Raw genomic sequence first — 9,269 nt, 5'->3', positions numbered from 1 at the left:
CTGTTCTCCGTGGAGCTAACCTGGGCATGGAGTGGCTTCAGCTCGGGCGCACACACCCTCCTGAAGTCTAACAGAGCATCCCCCTGGAGCAGGTCAGCAGGACAGGAGGGTGGTGTTTAAAAGGAAGGGTATTTCTTCAGAGGAAGACACTGCAGAGTCGTTACCAGTGTGCATGATTTTGGAAGATTATCCAAGAGCCCCTGGAAGAGGTGTGTCGGGAATCAAGGTGATGAATCCTTCAATGGCAAGACAAAGGAATGTGGAGGTAAGTTATCATGTTTAGAAACTGCAAAATGAACTGGAGTCTAGCAAAGAGCATGCTTCAGCAAGCTAATCCTCTGCTTGGAGTGCTGGCATCCCATATGGATGCTGGTTCTAATCGCAGCTGCTCTGACCTGAGAAAGCAGTGGAGGAAGGCCAAAAGCCTTGGGCCCCTGCATCCAGGTAGGATGCCTGGAAGAACTCCTGACTTGTGGCTTTGGATCAGCTCAACTGCAGCCATTGAAGCTAAACCAACAAATGGAAGATCTCTCGCTCTTCTGTAAAATCTGCCTTTCAAATAATAAATCTTTTCTGTAAAAAAGAAAACTAATTTCTCCTAAACAGTAAAATTGACTCAATGTATCAGCAATTAAAAGCAACATTTAAAGGAAATGTACTGTGCATTGTTTCATTGTGGACCATCTAAACCTGTTTGTGTTTTTGGTTTGGTTTACTCTTGCATGAGCCACTGGTTGTCCCAGAATAAGGAGAGTCTAACACTGCTTTTCCCAAAGGCAGTAGACCACGTGTCCTAAAGTTCTGCACACAAGGTACTAGAATTGGAGTCAGTGGGTAGTGGATGGAGTCACTACTTGTGATGTGGGCATCCAGTATCGGTATGCTGGTTTGAGTCCTGGCTGCTCAACATCCATCCAGCTTCCTTCTAATGCACCTGGAAGGACAGTTGATGATGCCCAATTGCTTGGTCCCCTGCCACTCACATGGGAGGTCACTGTGACTCAGAACTGGCTGTTGCATCCATTTAGGGAGTGAACCAGCAGATGGAAGATCTCTCAAATGATTTATACATTTCTACAAAGAAGGAGAAACACACAGAGAGAGGTCTTCCATCATCTCGTTCACTCCCTAAATGACCACAATGGCGAGGACTCAGCTGATCAGGAGCCAGGAGCTTCTTCGTAGTCTCCCATGTGAGTGCAGGGACCCAAGGCCTTGGACCATCCTGTGCTGCTTTTCCAAGCTATAAATAGAGAGGTGTTTCAGAAGTGGAGCAGTCAGGACATAAACCAGTGCCCATATCAGATGCCAGTGCTTGCTATGCCACCATGTCAACCCCACTAAATCTCTTTGTTTCTTTAAAGGAATTGGATTGAGGACAGTCATCAGGGTTTCTCAATTTATTACATATTGTGAGTTTTCCCTTTGGCATTTGCATCACACAAAAGCACATCCATATTCACGAAAGATGCAGTTATACAAAATAAAAACAACCAGTTTCATACAGCAGGTGTTGCCATTCCCTGTACAGAACGTCACCCATTCTGTTTGGACACAAGAGGGCATTGCAGGCTACTTTTTGTGCAGAGGCACTGTCGGTGCAGGCCAGCCTGGGAGCAAGTTACTCTGAGCAGCTCAGGAGTGGGTGGCTTTGGCAATGATGCCCCAGTGTGCTGGTATCCGTGCAGTGGCTATGGATGACATGAAGGTGTGAAGAGAACAGCTCCCCTGTCGGCAAGGCCGCGAGGAGTTTCCAGCCATATGGCAAAGCATGGCAGATGTCTCTCCAACCGCCTCAACACAGTCTTACCCCTCTTTGCATGGATGCTCAACCACCACACTAAGAATTCTGTAACCTATTGAGGCTTTGTTGTTTGCCCCTAAAAGATGACTTTTGCAACCGATGTGAGCCCGGGAGTTAATGTTGCTGATAATACCTTCTGGGAAATGGCTTGATAAGTATCCTAAAAATTAATGGAAGTGATGGGAGTATAAGCTGAAACTGCTATGGTGATATAGTTACTATGACCTTAAAGGTTAGCTTGCCCTTGCAACTCTTTGGAGCACAGCAAATGTAAGTGTTTTAGCCACTTTTATGATTTTTTGGCTAAAAGAGTTATAGGGTGCTTTAAGTAATATTATATAGATATGCTTTTAATTATTGTTTGACTGTTTATGGGGTAATAGAGCCTGCAGTTATGGGGGATTTAATGTATGAAACTTTTTGTCATGAGTTTTTTGTTTCCTTTTTGAATGCACTTATCCCATTAAGTGATAGATAAGCTGTAGAAACAGAAATGTAGTGGGAATGTATTACTAATTTGTAGGTAGCCACATGTGCCTTGGCCTTGGAGTCCTGGCTGTCACCTAATGGTTGCTCCTGAAGAATAAATAATGGCTTGCTTTGAAAAAACTGATTATAAAAAAACAAAATGATTATAGTAACTTACAGAATTTCTTTGAGAGCACCTAGTTGACCAGGAAGTAAAAAATTAATTAATCAAACATCTATGCATGCAAGCTTGGTCATTGAGTTAAAAATAGAAAAATCACACGTGTGTGCAGAAGTTTGTGATGTGTCTGAGTAAATAAAACGGACAGCTTCTTGAGCTGTTGGCAGAGGGCACCAAGTGATTGTATCTGTGTCCCTTTTTGCCTACTCCACACCCCCTTCTCGAGTTCTGAACTTGAACTCCAGTTGGAGCTGGCCTCCGGCACAAGCGGAGGCAGCAGAGCAGAGACAAGGCCTGCATCATGCGGCACTGCTGGTGGTCTTCGTGGGGGCCCTCGCTGGCTTCTCTCCAGGAGCTCCCCACCCAGTGCTGCAGACCCTGCCCTGCAGCGTTCTGCAGGGGAGGGACAGAAAACCTTGCCTGCACTGGGCAGGGGGCGAGAGCCGAGAGCAAGGCTGGCCCGGAGGGACAGAAAACCTTGCCTTCACTGGGAAGGGGGTGAGAGCCGAGAGCAAGGCTGGCCCGGATCCAGAAGTGCTATGCACAGAGCGGGCTTGGTGGAGGAGGCTGGAGCCAGAGAGCCCAGCCTGGCTGCACTTGATCTTGGCTGTGGATCTGCATGCCATGGTTAAAGTGTGTGTCCTCACCAATCCAGGGCCAGCAATCATGGCTTCTTGTGCGTTTTCATCCAGGTTCAAATTCCTTGCAGCTGTGTGTGTGTGTGTGTGTGTGTGTGTGTGTGTGTGTGTGTGTGTGTGTGTAAAGATCCTTTCTGGGATGAGGCCAGGGACACCAAGGCAGCCGTGCTGTGACTGGAGGTAGCCGAGCCCCGCTCCCTGGTGAACTTGGCATCTCACAGGTGTTGGGAGGAGTCACTCCCTGCCTCCAGCGGGTGGTGCTTCTCAGCTTCAGTGCCGAGGAAGTTACACTGCTTTCTTCACCTGCTAGTGGGGCAGTGTTTTCTAGGGGAATTCCAAACTGCCTCTTCAAAGCCAGGTGTTCTGTAAGTGTGCCTCTGCGAAGGCCATTTTCAGTCCTTTTCGGAATGAAGGGAGTAAACAATAGGTCAATCAAACCATCAATGTTTTGCTTCATTTTTTCCTAAGTATTTACTTACGTGTGTGTGTGTGTGTGTGTGTCCTGAAAGGAATACGGGACTTGTGTTCATTGAGGGGATCCCAGGCAGTCAGGCAGAAACTGCAAGCTAAGAAGCAGGTGTTTTATTTAGAAATTAGAACACCCCCAAGCCAAGTCAGAGTACCTACTTCTGGCACCTGGCTGCAAGGTCCGCCCAGCACAGGGGAAGGCTGAAGCAAATGGGCCCTTTCCACCCGTGTGAGGGGCCTGAATCCAGCTCTCAGCTTGAGCCTAGGTCAGGCCGGTTAGGATGCATTTAGTAGATAACACCCACCAGCTCCTGAATGACAAACAATTTTCCTGTTTTTTTTTTTTTCTTTCGTTCAATTGATTTTTTTCTCTGTATTTTTATTTTGTTGTTTACATAGTTGATTAGGGCGCAAAGGGTCAAGGACAAGAGGAAAGTGGGTGAGACCATTGTTATCGCATTCTTTTTTTTTTCCTTCTTGTATCTGGGGGAAGGGAGGACAATAAGGGGAAAAGCCACACCCAGCCTCCCAACCATCCCGGGTCCCCGATGAAGGGCCTGCTCTAAGGGCTCCGCTCAAGTGGTTTATAATTCAACAATTCTGAATTGCCGCTGATCTCGCCACTCCAGGCACAACGAAATCTCTCCAGAATCTACTGGCTGACATAGTCCATCTTAAAGTCTCCATTTGCCTAGATTTTCACTGCCAACACATGGATGGGGTAGTTGATTTGTTCTGTCCTCCATCCTCTGTTGTGGTACCAGGTATCCTCTGCAGGTTCTAATGTGTCATTGTATCCTCCATGTGCAATTGGCCATGCTGTCCACTGTTTCATCTAAGTCACTGATAACAATCATTCCATGGTCAGACCATGGACCCTGCAGTTTTCTCCATGGTTGAAGTTCTGAGTTCTCTGGTTCAGTTGGGGATCCCCAAAGAAACCTCATCTGAGGCAATCCCAGACCTAATTATTGTGTGTGCTTGCCAAATCAGGGACCAGCACAGCCTGTTGCCCCAATCAGCTTATATGCACACTGGTGATTGTAATTGCTGGGTCATTTCTCTCCCCAGCCCTGTCCTTTGTGCAAACTAATGGGTGTTGCCCAGTCCAGTCCTACCCCACCACACAGTTGGCCACATAAACCAGTGGGAGCTGCAGCCTAGTTGGGGCAACTCTTTGCATGCCTAAGTCAGAATGGGTGTGGGTTGGTTGGGCTTTGCCGCAGCACCAGCTGGCAGATGCTGGCATGGGGGGCAAATTCTGTCAAGTTAAACTGCAGAACCATCTGGAGACTGCAAAATGTGGGAGTGGGCCCAGTAGGGAAATAGTGGGCACCTCCCTCTTGGGTTGCTACTGTGACTGATGAACATGAGAACCAGGACTGGGCAGGCATGACTAGATAGGCACCCACCGGCAGGTGTGTGAGCTGGATAATGGGGCTGGTTGGGTTGAACTAGGCCTCAGTGCCCATTGACATGTATGAGAGCTGAATGGGATGTGGGACAGACTGGACCAGTCTGCTGTACATATTGGCAACCATGGGAACCAGGGCAGGGGGTGTGCCTGGTGGGAATTTTTCTGTATTCTGGTAGCAGGGAATTCTCAGCATGACTCTGTCAGCAATGAGAAGGAAAGCTGAGCTGGGCCCCTTTGTTCCATAGGCCTTTGGCTAGACAGTCTCTCCTGGGGACAGACACCTGGTATCCTTTTCTAGGTCTCTGGGGACTAGGATTGTCAGGGAACTATGGCTCTGTCAATATTCCCAGCCGCTGGAGGTTGTCTAACAGACTCGCACGAGAGACTTCAGAAAGTTCATGACATACAGAATTAAACAGTAAATGTAGGTTGGTGCAAAAAAAGTTTTGAAATCCAGGCAACTTTTTTTTTTTTTAAGATACGAATCTGCCACCAAGTTTTAAAAGATCTCTGGTGTGCGTGGATTTAAAAATATTTTTCCCTTTTTGCCCAAATTAGCTTGTTATTTAGTTCCATTGTCTGTGGTCTTCTTGATATCCCCTTACAGGGTCCCTCCCCAGATTCTTAGGCAAAAGTCCTTATCTGGAGTTAAGTTCTGCCCTTTGTTCCCCAGGGTGTGCCCTGCAGCGGTGGGGAGCTGGCCAGGCCTTGGGCTCCGCTGTGGACTCTGGGACCCCCTTCTGTCTGCCAGGCGTCCTCTCACCTCTCCACCGGCCTCTTTTTTCAATACTGCAGGCCTGTTCTGTGTCTAACTCATTCATCATGTAGTCTCATGTCAAGTGCTCACTAGCCCATCAATGAGAGCTGAAGGAGGGTTTTCCTTGCAGACCACTTCAAAGCTTAACGAATACACTGGACAAAGAAAGCAGAGCTTCTAACTTGCTGTGTGAGTTGGAATAAAGCGATTTCTTCCGGTTAGGCACATTGAAACCCACGCCTGGCCAACTCCCGTGAGACTTGGCTTGGCACCCCAGACATCGGCCTCTGGGACACAGGCCTGGAGGAAGGCATCTGTCTCAGGGGTCCCTGAGCAGCTCAGCTGCAGAGGGACCATGGCAAAGCAAAGGATTTTAAAGGGAGATCATGATCATGGCTTCAGTTTCCAGATTTCCAGGACTGCGTCTCTATCTTTCAATTCCCCAAACCTGGCGTGTAAATGCTTCTCAGGAATGTTTTTGTGAGGGCAACGCAGCTTACCTAGGTCAAAGCCTAAGTTCCTCCCAGTGACTGTGAGGACGGGAATTCAACACCTGCTGAGAGTCGCCTGCCCACGTCCCCTCCCACGGGGTTGCCAAGAGTCATCTCAGTCTGACTCATCTCGATCTTGCTTTGCTGACATAACCATGGACCGCAAACCTGCCGGCTTGAACACCAGCCGACAACCTCATGCAGTGCACTTTGGGAAGCTGAGAACCCAAGCCCCAGACCAGGGATGCCCATCGGGTTGGGCTGAGTGAGAGCTACTTCCTGGCTTGCGGAGCTGTCTTTGGGAGTCTCTGGGGACTCCACCTCAAAGGAGGACAGTTGACTGTCAAAATCAAGTGCTCCAGCTCCCTCTGGAGAGCTGCAGAAGGGCAAGCCCCCACCCCGCCACAAACTGTTTCAGTTGGGACAAGTTGCCGCCTCTGTGTGGGCTGCAGGATTCCCCTCTTACAGGAAAGCAGAGAGTAGTAACAGAGCCTGCCTCCCTGACTTATCGAAAGAATACAAGACAACCTGCAGAAAGCATAGAGAACGCATCTGAGGTATCACACAGTAGGTTCCTGTTGTATTTCCTGTCTTAGGTTCAAATAACAGTTACCAACCCCTGGGATAAAATTTCTCAAAAGTAAGATTTACGGGATTGGGCACCATGGCTCAACAGGCTAATCCTCTGTCCTGTGGTGCCTGTATCCCATATGGACACGGGTTCATCTCCTGGATGTACCACTTTGGATCTAACTCGTTGCTTATAGCCTGGGAAAGCAGCAGAGGATGGCCCAAGTCCTAGGGACCCTGTAGCTATATGGGAGACTTGACTGCCAACTTTAGATCAACTGAGCTCTGGGTCATTGTGGTCATTTGAGCAGTGAAGTAACAGATGAAACATCTCCATCTCTCCTTCTCTCTGTAAATCTGCCTTTTCAATAAAAATAAAGAAAAAAAAGAAAGGTCATAATTGCTAAAACGTATAATGGTGTGAGATGTGTTTATGTATAATGGTGTGAAATGTGCTTTTACATGACTCAACCACCTCACTCTGGCTCCAAGCTGAGAGGCTGGTGGGACACAGCTTGTCCTCACAAATTCATGGAGGAATTCCTACCTGGCTGGCCTGACGGTTCTGTGTCTGGCCCAGACCAGAACTCTGGCTCCATTACAGAATCTAAGAATGCCCCGGTGGCCACCGTGGAAATTCACATTGAGGCGTGACTCCCAGCGTGATGGTGTGGGAAGCAGTGAATGGCTGTGGCCTCCGAGAGATCGGGCCAGCCCTCATGGGCATGGTACCCCTGCCCTGCCTGCCCCAGCAATGAAGCTATACAAGGCCCTGGGGAGGAGCCAAGCCAGCAGGTGCAGCAGCTGCCTGGACGCCTGCACTGGGAGTCAGAAGAAAGGAAATCACCTGTCTGAAAACAGGCTCCTTCACCGTGCATGGCCTAGGCTGGCCAAGGGCCACGTGTTTCCCTGGGTAGCATTTGGAAGCCTTTAACACAGGCAGTCTGAGCTCCTGGGCCAGATGGCTAAATCCAGCTCAACCACTTAGCTGGTGGCCCTGGCCTACGTTCCTCGTGTCTGTATCCCTGGTAGATGATGGCTGTCGTCATCCTCTGAAGGATGGAGCATGGCCTGAGGCCATGACACAGGTGCTCCGGTAAGGCCATGGAGGAGCCTGAACCATCAACGCCCCAGGAAGGTCACGTCTGTCGTGTATGTGTGCCTGTGTGTGTGCTGGGGGGCTCCATCACCGGCAACCGCGTGGCAACAGAACCCGGGGGGAACTTTCTGGGATTGTGGAGAAAGACCCCTGTAGAGGGATCAAAGGCAGACGCCAGCAGCGGGAAACCGCAGTTTAGCAAAATAGCCGCTAGAGGTCCCTGTGGAGCCGCGCTGAAAGTCCCATTCCCTTCGCCCATCCTGGAACTGTAGTTTTCTGTTTGTCCACCTGCCTTCTTGCTGGTGACCATCCTCGGGGCTCTTCGGGACCTACGGGACCCTGACCAGCCATCGTCAGCCTTGCTCCTGGGCCAGGGGACTCAGCCTGTCTGGGGGAGTGGGGCTCCCCCTAGAGTTCATGCTGGGTGTAGAGTTGCCTCTGCATATACATTCTAAATCCTTCCTTTTGAGCAATGCGAACCATGCAACCTGCATGAACTCCACAGAAGCCCCCAGGCACTGTGAGGACCCTCACAGGGAAGTCCTAAGATGGAACCAGGGTGTCAGTGGCTAGGACCCAATGGGAGGCTGCTTGCACCCTCTCGTGTTGGGAAGATGGGAGAAGCAGAACTGATTCTTATCAGTCTAATTTCCAGCCAGGTCAACCTCTCCATGCTACAGTAAGCTGAAAAAGCTCAGGATCCAGAGAAGGAAAGCGACGTGATCAAGGTCACACAGCAAGCGAATGTCTAAGCAGGGACCGGATCCTGGGTATGTGCCATCTTGTCCATCACACCAGTCTGAGGGAAGACCATTTGGCAAAGTCAGAGCTGCCGGTAAATGCAGCCAGGGTGGACGGAGGAAGCAGCTTAGCACTGCTTCACCAGCGACACCAGGGCCGGGGGTCTCACGACTGGAAGCCCCTCAGAAGGCCGTTGAAGCTAACAGCGGCATCTCTAATACCCCCAAGAACCATCTGCTCTCTCCTGAAACGAAGCAGGTGTCATGTTTGACTGAAGCCTTGAGAATGTGAGGACCACCCACACGAAACACACAGATGCCTGTTCTGGGGACAGGGGCCTCCCTTGCCACCGTGGGAGCACCTGTCTGCCTCTGCCCCACTTCCCGTAAGCAGCAGCCCCCAGCATGTACACTACCTCTGCCCACACGCTGGACTGCTGCCTTTGCCAGGAAGATTAAGATTTTTTTTTTTTTAGTTGGAAAGTCAGATTTACAGAAAGAAGAGACAGAGAGGAAGATCTTCTGTCTGCCAGTGCACTCCACAAGTGGCTGCAACGGCTGAAGCTGAGCTGATCCGAAGCCAGGAGCCTGGAACCTCCTCCAGGTCTCCCATGTGGGTGCAGAGTCCCAAGGCTT

The sequence above is a fragment of the Ochotona princeps genome, chromosome 2, assembly GCF_030435755.1.
Source record: "Ochotona princeps isolate mOchPri1 chromosome 2, mOchPri1.hap1, whole genome shotgun sequence".
Classification (NCBI taxonomy): Eukaryota; Metazoa; Chordata; class Mammalia; order Lagomorpha; family Ochotonidae; genus Ochotona; species Ochotona princeps.
This window is presented reverse-complemented; position numbering follows the sequence as displayed.